At 34.2% G+C, this 10,000-nt stretch overlaps 1 long non-coding RNA gene across 3 annotated transcripts in view; it reads left to right on the forward strand.

Moving 5' to 3' along the window:
• Positions 1 to 10,000, forward strand: part of LOC135198357 (uncharacterized) — a 307,497-nt gene that overhangs the window by 292,727 nt on the left and 4,770 nt on the right. For 2 of the 3 annotated variants that reach the window (XR_010310764.1, XR_010310765.1), the window contains exon 5: positions 3,693 to 4,671. The exons of the other annotated variant lie outside the window; for it this stretch is intronic. This is a non-coding gene — a long non-coding RNA (uncharacterized LOC135198357). Of the gene's footprint in view, positions 1 to 3,692; positions 4,672 to 10,000 lie in introns of those variants that run through there. 3 annotated transcript variants of the gene reach the window in all.

Here is a 10,000-nt window from a genome sequence, read left to right on the forward strand (position 1 = left end):
TAAATTGTACCTATGTTTTTGTTTCTGTTCATTCGGGAAAGTTACTAATTCTCCAGGATTGTTGGATATTAGGTACTAATCTCCTTATAATCCCTTTCTGTCACTTATACGACCCTTCCTTGTCCTCTCAGTTTCTCATGCGCGTCAGTCAGTCTGCTAAGTAAGGGACGTTGAGTGGAAAGATCATGCAGCTACCCCAGTGTTTCACTTTTCTTCGCGACTTATACCATATATATATATATATATATATATATATATATATATATATGTAGATATATATATATATATATATATATATATATATATAGATATATATATATATATATATATATCTCTATATATATATATATATATCTATATATATATATATATATATATATATATATATCATATATATCTATATATATATATATATATATATATATATATATATATATATATATATATATATATATATATATATATATATATATATATATATATATATAGATATATATATATTATATATATATATATATATATATATATATATATATATATATAAACAGCTTTCGATAAGGGCCAGTGGAGCCCGAAACTGTTGAGCTAAAAGGATTTTCAGCTTTTCTTTTCCCCTGTGGACTACAACTTCATATGTATATATATATATATATATATATATATATATATATATATATATATATATATATATAGTTTCTCTAATATCTATATTATTTAACCTAAGAATATGAAAAGATGAAAGACTTTGCACATTCCATGTTTTAAAAGAAACTTTTTTGGGGGGACTTTGGTTTACTTAGGCGTGTTTATTCCGGCTAAAAAAATTCGACTATTGAAAAACTGTCAAAACAAATCTTTCGCGCGATGGACTGGCTCTGAATTTACAATGTCTAGTTCAGAGGAGGGGCTCCTCAGGGCAATTGCATACGCATTTTCCTCACAAAGAGTTATTTGTGCATTGCACATGTAAACATGATGCCTTACTGCTACATTTATAACATATATCGTGACGCTCTTCTTGGCATATCTCATTAGCTTACCCTTAGTGGTAAAGCGTGACCGTAGACTCAATGAACGTGTCCAACAGCTACGTGAACAATATATTACCGTGGGAAACCCGAAAACTGCACCTGTGTATTTTAATTTTAATATTCCAAAAGAATTTAATGATCAATTATTAAGAGGTCTGCAAATTCCCGTCTTTGACTATGTGAGCTAAAGCTTTTTACTGTGGCACTTAGCTAAGTGCCACAGTTAAAAGCTTTAGCTCACATAGTCAAAGACGGGAATTTGCAGAACTATTGATTATTGATCATTAAATCCTTATGGAGTATTAAAATTAAAATACACAGGTGCAGTTTTCGGGTTTCCCACGCTAATATTCACGACTCAGTCAACTGCCTTTGCGCAAGGGATCAGGTCATATCTTTTTTTCTCCTGGAAACTTCAGAAAAAAATCTGTCTATAGTTACAGAAGCAAAACATTTTACTTTTTGAAATTATCTGATATTGAAGGATGCATTTGAAGAGAAAATGTCTACCCTTGATTGTCATCTACTTCACTGTCATTCTCCCTTCGCTGGTGTCTGCCAACGGCGGAGTCCTTTATTCTCCCGTGAAGGTTTCCCGGTCTCGTCTGGATGGTGGGACTCTTGGCATGCTTATTAGACCGGCACCAGCCTCTGGATATGACCTCTCCTTCTTCTGTGCCCATTTCTGCAGCACGACGGAATGGTGCCAGGTGTGGTGCAATGATCCCGAGCCAGTCATGACCTGTCGCCTATACGGAGCTTATGTCTTGCCCAATTATCAAGAAAAAAGACTTGATGACGCCCTTACGTGTCACATTGTACCCAGGGTTGATTATGCCACTGGATCTACAATAGAAGGGGAAGGACCTCCTACTTATGCAGTACCTCGTGTAAAAGAGAACTTAGGTGATGGCATATATTCGCATGGGTGGGATGATTGCTATTATCCAGGAAATATGCAAACTCCCCATTTCAGACTGGATATGGGAAGTGTAAAGCTTGTACGAAGGATTTTCATGATACTAGAAGGTAATAATGACACGGCGAATCTCATGGCCAACATAGAAGTTCGTTTGGGAACTGAAGCTTTGCAAGAACCAAACTTCGGCAATTACGAGTTATTTGGGTTTTTCCCGGGTCCTGGATATGCCGGGCAAAAAATAGTCCTGAAACGGTCCTCCCCCATCATGGCCCGGTACGTTCTTCTCCGACGAAGTGACCCCTCTGTTTGTTTATCGAAAAATTTGTGGACTTGCCATCTGGAAATCTGCCATATTGAAATCAGCTAAGAAGTTAAAATTTCGAGTCTGCTGCAAACAATTTCTTGATATTAGTGTTGAAAATATTCTTTGCAGCAAAAAATATATCGGCCAAAGAAGAGATCATGAAAAGACAAGAAAATTATAGATTTCTTACAAAGATTGTGATAAACAGTTAGCTCCATAAAGCCAATATTATTTAAGAACCTTTGGAAATGGATAAGGAAAAAAATTCGTCTTTGAGAATAGTTTAAAAAGCCATTTCAAACCAATGGTGTGTATGATGAAAGAATCGAGTGAAAATAGACCTTATAATATAATTTATGAGGAGGTGCTCGGATGGAATACGATTTCTGTCCGAAGCTAAATTACTAAGGCCTGACCTTTATGGTTTTAACAATGATAATCTTGTTAATGGGAATATTGTTAAAACCCTCCCTATTTTCAAAGCAGGTAATCTGAATATTGGTCGTCATGGTTCGTATCAGCTTTTTACATTTAAATTGTTTATATTCACAAAATTTGCGATCTTCATCCAGTACCATTTATATTCATTAGAATTAGAAAAATGAAAACATATTTGACTTTTGACTGAGATCAAAAGCCACCTACTGACTGAAAAGATGAAGAGATTTGTCCCCCGGACAAAGTTTTCAAACGAAGTCAGTGAGAGTATTTTAATGCAAGGACCCTTGATCCACCCTGGGTTGTGAATGTCATTGTTATTATGAGTGTTATTGTTATTAAAAGGAAAACATGCTATGAATCACACGGAAAGAATTTTACTTGTTTAAAAGAAAGATTAAAACAGTTCGTTTACCAATCAGGTTTAGAAGTCTTAGATGAAAATTTCTTTGGGGGAGTTTTACCCATTCTTTTGGTACACCACGAAGTAAAATATTACTAAACTTCAAGACGAGGCGCAGCTTTTCAGAACAATTGATTTGCGAGTTTGACATTTTTAATTGGTACGGTATGTGGATGTTTAGGTTAAAAAATGTAATTGACCTTCAGGTATAACACGATTTAAAATAAAGAACTTATTTATTTCGGCATTGTGAATTGTCCCATGACACTTACAAAGCCTAAGTTTTTGTGTAGGAAAGTTGCAGTTATACTATGATTTAATTTGTTCATTTCTTAATGAATAAGGGGTGTCATGCAAATAACTGAAACTTCATTAGTAGACATTCAATCACTGTACAATTTGTGAATATATAAAGTTAATTATGATATTCAACCAAGTACACTTGTGATTGTGAGAATATAATGAACGGTACCTTTTTTGCTTAATTGGGAACCATTATTAGTTCCTCTAACATTAATGGAAATGTTTTAATAAGCTTGTGGAATATTTGGACTTTTCGTATGCCAGCCTTTTTATCCGAGTTCCTCTTTGTAGATGGAAACGGCATTCATCAAAGAAGAACGAGTGAAGATAATTGGCAGAGATAGAGCTGTGGACCATTCTGTAGCAAGATCTTGGCCTTCAATAGGAAAAGATAGCATGTAAAAAAGGAATAAGATGGTTGGAACTGCTGTGATCTGTGGAAATGATGTCAAGTAATATTCTATGCAAAGGGCTTAGCATATGACTCTTCGCCCTCAAGCCACTTCATTTGGGTGACAGTTCAGCTTTTCCTTTCGATATCGCTGCCAGATAAATATCACTTTTAGTATAATAATTGTGTCGTTTCTTAGTGATTGGAGTTTTAATTCTTGTCAAATGGAGGACTTGCTTTATCGGGGAACCCGTTTTTTTTTTTCGTTTTTTTTTTTGTAGTAGTAGTAGTAGTAGTAGATTCCATTAAAGCTGAATCGTATAAGGTTGGTAATTTTTCAGTGTTGTGGTGAATAATATTGTCTAACAGAACAAACTTTTAAGTAATCGTTTCAATAGTAAAAGTAATTAACGACCCCAGAATCGTTTTTACTTTAGCTTTTTGAAATAATTATGCCTCTTGATTTTAGTGACTAGAAACTGTAATTTACATAAAATGTCCGTCATATTAACATTGTACTTTGTTTTCTTACACTACTGTGTCCGTGCTATAGAAGCACAACATCAGTGTGCGTGTGTGTGTGTGTGTGTGTGTGTGTGTGTGTGTGGTTTTTATCCAGATACAGGAGCTAGAAGGTTTTTAATGGTTTAACGTTGTATCTTGTCAGTACTGAAGTACCATTCATGAAATTGTATTGTGTGTTTATCTTTTTATTATTGAATAATGTAAAATTCTAGTTTTATCTGTGGTCACTCAATAACATTTTCGTGTGAATTCCAGTTTTCTATATCTTACAGCTGGAATAAATGTTTACCGTTTTGCATTCAGTGACAATTTACAAGTCCATTGAATTATCACAGTTTGCAAAATAAGTTTATTATTGCAATTATTGTATCCCTATACATTTTTATATATATATATATAAATAATATATATATATATATATATATATATATATATATATATATATATAAATCCTATAATAAGTGTATTATATAACCTAGTAAAATAATTGGTTGCTTGAGACTTTGGTGACATAGTTGTGTTTATTACGGCTAATTTGTTTTCAAAGTTAATAAATTACTGTCAGAATAAATTCTTCGCTTAGAGCACTTATAACACGAGGCTAATGGACTGCTCCTGATTTACAATTTCAAATTCAGAGGTTATTGATATTAAGGCAATAAAGGCAATAATAGCTTTGTTCATTGCATATGTTAGTAATATGTCTCCCTCCTTGCTACATTCAAGCTAAATATGTTATTTATAAGCTTTTGCGATATTGTCTCATTGATGCATTGTGTACTGAGTGAAGACCTGGAAAAAAAAAATTCCGCCTGCCTAATTCCAGCCAATCGTCGGCCTGGTCAGTGCCAGAGTTGAATGCTTCAGCTCATATATTCAGAGGTGTGCATTAGCGAAAATAATGATTGTTATTTATGAAATTTTTTTAGAACACTACACTTAAAATCCACCGGTTCAGTTTTCGCCTTTCCCACGTGATATCCACGACTCAGTCGTCCGCCTCTGCCCAAGGGAGCAGGTCACACCTTTTTTCTCCTGAAGACTTTAAAGAAAATCTGTTTATAGTCAATAAAGTAAAACACTCTTTACTTTCTGAAATTGTCTGATATTGAAGGATGCATTTGAAGAGAAAATGTCTACCCTTGATTGTCATGTATTTCGCTCTTATTTTTTCTGCGCTGGTGTCTGCCAACGGTGGAGTCCTTTATTCTTCCGTGAAGGTTTCCCGGTCTCGTCTGGATGGTGGGACTCTTGGTATGCTTATTAAATCAGCCTCTGGATATGACCTTTCTTTCTTCTGCGCCCATTTCTGCAGCACCACGGAATGGTGTAATGTGTTGTGCAATGATGCCGAGCCGGTCATGACCTTATGTCTTGCCCAATTATCAAGAAACAAGACTTGATGACGCCCTTACATGTCACATTGTACTCAGGGTTGATTATGCCACCGGATCCACAAGGGAAGGGGTTGGACCTCCTGCATTTGCAACACCCCGTGTGAAAGAGAACTTAGTTGATGGCATATTTTCGCATGAGTGGAATGATTACTACTTCTCCGAAAATATGCAAAATCCCTATTTCAGACTGGATATGGGAAGTGTAAAGCCTGTACGAAGGATTTCGTTGATACTAGTAGCTGGTCCATCGGCAGATGAAATATCCAATGTAGAAGTTCGCTTGGGAACAGAAGCATTACAAAAACCAAACTTCGGCAATTACGAGTTATTTGGGTTTTTCCCGGGTCCTGGATATGCCAAGCAAAAATAGTCCTGAACCGGTCCTCCCCCATCATGGCCCGGTACGTCCTTTTCCGACGAAGTGACGCCTCTGTTTGTTTATCGATACCTTCGCGGGATTGCAAGATGCAAACTTGGCATATTAAAATCAACTAAGAAGTGAAGATTTCGAGTCTTCTGCAAAACAATTCTTTGGATTAATGTTGAAAATATTCTTTGGAGCAAAAGAAGCGATCATGAGAAGACGGAAGAAAATCCTATATTTCTTACAAAGATTGTAATGAACAATTGCCACCATAAAGCAATATCATTTCAGAACTTTTGGAAATGGAAAAGAAAAAAATTCAACTTTGATAATTGTTTAAAAAAGCCGCTGTTTCAAACCATGGTGCCTATGATGAAAGAATCAAATGAAAATAGACCATATAACATAATTTATGAGGAGGCGCTAGGATGGAATACGGTGTCTGTCCGAAGCTATATTCCTAAGGCCTGACCTTTTTGGTTTTAACAATGAAAATGAACTTGTAAACATGAATAGTTTCAAAGCACGTAATCTGAATATGGTTCATCATTGTTCGTATCAACTTTCAGTGCAATGCTTTTATATTGGTTACCATATTCACCAAATTCGCAATCATCATCTAGTACCCTTCATATACATTAGAACGTGAAAAATGGGGAAATCTTTGACACAGATCAAAAGTCACCTACCGACTGAAAAAAGGAAAAGGGTTGTACCCCTGACAAAGTTTTGAAAGAAAGTCAGTGAGAATGTCTTAATGCAAGACCCCTGGATTGTGAGGAACCCGATTTTTATTTATTTATTTATTTATTTATTTATTTATGTATCTATTTATTTATTTTATTTATTTATTTATTTTTATTTATTTAATTTATTTATTTATTTATTTATTTATTTATTTATTTATTTATTTATTTATTTATTTATTAGATTACATGAAAGTTGAATCGTACAAGGTTGGAAATTTTTCAGTGTTGTGGGGAATCAACTTAATACCGTAATATTGTCTGACAGAACAAACTTTCTAGTAATTTGTTTCTATAGTAAAAGTATTAACGAGCCCAAAATCGTTTTTACTTAAGCCTTTTGAAATATGTCTTGATTTTATTAACTAAAAACTGTAACTTACATACAATGTCCGTCAGTTTTCCATTGTACTTTGTTTTCTTGCACTGTGTCCGTGCTATAGAAGCACTGCATCAATTTGTGTATTTGTGTGTTTATCCAGTTACAAGAACTAGGAAGTACGAGGTTTCTTAGTGGTTCAACTTTGTGTCTAAGGCACCATTCATGATATTGTACTCTGGGCTTATTCTTATTATTATTGAATAATGTAAAGTTCTAGTTTTGAAAATAGTCTTTTATCTCTGGTTACTCAATAACAGAATTGTGTTTGTATTCCAGTGCTCTGTGTCAAACAGTTTGAATAAATTTTTACCTTTTTGCATTCAATGGCAATTTACAAGTCCATTGAGTGATCAATTATTGTAACAGTTTATTATTGTAATACATATATATATATATATATATATATATATATATATATATATATAATGTGTGTGTGTTTGTGTGTTGCGTGTGTATCTGTAAGGTGCTTTGCATTTTGATGTGTTTGAATTTAAGTGTTTAGTGAATATTGAATGTTTGTTCAGAATAAGGAATTCCCATTGTCGACACCAGATCAAATCATAAAATTCACTATTTAGCAATAATGTAATTTTGCATATGTAATATATATATATATATATATATAAATAATATATATATATATATATATATATATATATATATATATATATATATATATATATATATATATATATATATAAAGCTCAGCTGCACTCATTAAATTATTGTCCTTTGAGGCTGAAGTTATTATTTAGGGCTCTTTTTTTCTAATGTCAAAAATGACTAATCTTGTAAGCTTTTTTTCCCGGACGAATATCACTATATTAATGTGAATTGAACAGATGATTTTTTGAGAATTAATTTTTCTCACACATAATAAAACTGATTCTTGTCTGAAGTGTTTCATTTATTTCTTTCTTGTACTGTTATTACGTTTTATTTTAGCATTTCCTTTTCGTCTTTTGACTGAGAGTCGTCTGGGTAATTAGTTAATATTTAACCGATGTTTCCGAAGACACTGAGGCTTGCATAACTGTAATTCCACGAGCTGCTGTTCACATTGAAACTAATCTTCTCGGAAATGAATCTTATTAACCCTTAGTCAAATGTACAATATTAAAGCTTTATGAGTTAATTATTTGAGATATTTTTGTGAAATACTTCATACACAGTCCTTATTTATTTATTTACCGAAGGTGTGAAGTGTTTTAGGATGAGATCATGTTGAACATATAAAGCACTTCTGCGGAAGTTAATTTGGCTTCCTGAATTTCTTCTTTTTCTTCTTCTACAGAACATGTTCTCCATTGTATCGCGTCTCCGCATCATTCCGCATGTTTTTTTAGCGCCTCAGTGGCGTGATCGGTATGGTGTTGGCCTGCCACCTCGGTGGACGCGAGTTCGATTTTGGGCATTCCACTGAGGGATGACAGATGCGTATTTCTGGTGATAGAAGTTCACTCACGACGTGGTTCGGAAGTCACTTAAAGCCGTTGGTCCCGTTGCTGAATAACCACTGGTTCCGTGCAACGTAAAAACACCATACAAAGAAACAAACAAACAAACTGTCAGCTTTTTCACATCGTTGCCAGCGTCCATGATTCATTACCTTGCTAGAAATGATCTGTATTCAGTCATGACAAGATTTTTTATTTGTGGGGGGAGGGGGGAGGGGGGAAGGGGGCGGGGGTCAAACTTCGGATTGCAGAAGACTGGAAATGCTTGACATTTCATGTGAAAAGAAGTTGCAGAAGCAATAGAAAAAGGCTACCACTCGTATCATTACGATAATGATATACTCAGGTTCTTCAATTAGAATGAGTATTGTTTTTTTTTATAAGCGGTCTGTACTTGTGGATTTCGTAGTATTGACGCAAATATTTTTTTTTCATTTACGGAGACTTATGGTTACCGGGAATTGCTCCACCCTTAGGCGACGTTGTGGGAAAAAATCTGTTATCAGTCAGGTTTCCATTCTTTTATTATCATTCGAATGATGCCTGAGAGAGAGAGAGAGAGAGAGAGAGAGAGAGAGAGAGAGAGAGAGAGAGAGAGAGAGATACTACTATGAGATTCAGGGCCTCTGTAACACGGTTTTTTCGCAATAACTTTTTATCTATGCATTTCATAAATATACACATTATATGTACACATAAATTTTGACTGCATTCTGCATTACGTAGGTTGAATAAATTTGGTACTTACAATGTAAAAGTGACTTTTTTTGAAGACGGGCCAACTTACTCGGAGAAAAGGTTTCGAACGCACTCGTTACATAACTTATGACAGCATTCCTTCCCTCTTTCTCGATGGATGATTGGCTATACGTAACGAAGGCTATACCTCTGGCAACAATGAACTCTGAAACCTCTCCACAGATAATTGTCATAATGAACAAACCAACTAAATATGTTAATAAATACAAAAACACTTCGATTATTTGTTTAATTCCCAAAATAAGTTTCCTAAGAAATTACAGTCTACTTTATAGGTCACAATCAGATTGACAAGATGTATGGAATAGTTGGTAATTTTCAAAAAACATAATAAACAAACTTGATTTGATAACTGCTATATCCAATGTCAAGCAATTTTTATTTATTGGCTATCTACCTATTTACTGAAAAAAAAAATAGCTGGTACCGTATTTTAGCTTTAAACCTTCACCAGTAATTATCGTCATAATGATAACTTCATGAGGCTCCACCCACTTTGGCCTCGTTATAATTCAGGATAACACTGAAGGCTATCATGGGCATTGTTGGATTACAAAATTTTATAAAAACTAATTTCT

This window comes from Macrobrachium nipponense, chromosome 22 (assembly GCF_015104395.2).
Source record: "Macrobrachium nipponense isolate FS-2020 chromosome 22, ASM1510439v2, whole genome shotgun sequence".
NCBI lineage: Eukaryota > Metazoa > Arthropoda > Malacostraca > Decapoda > Palaemonidae > Macrobrachium > Macrobrachium nipponense.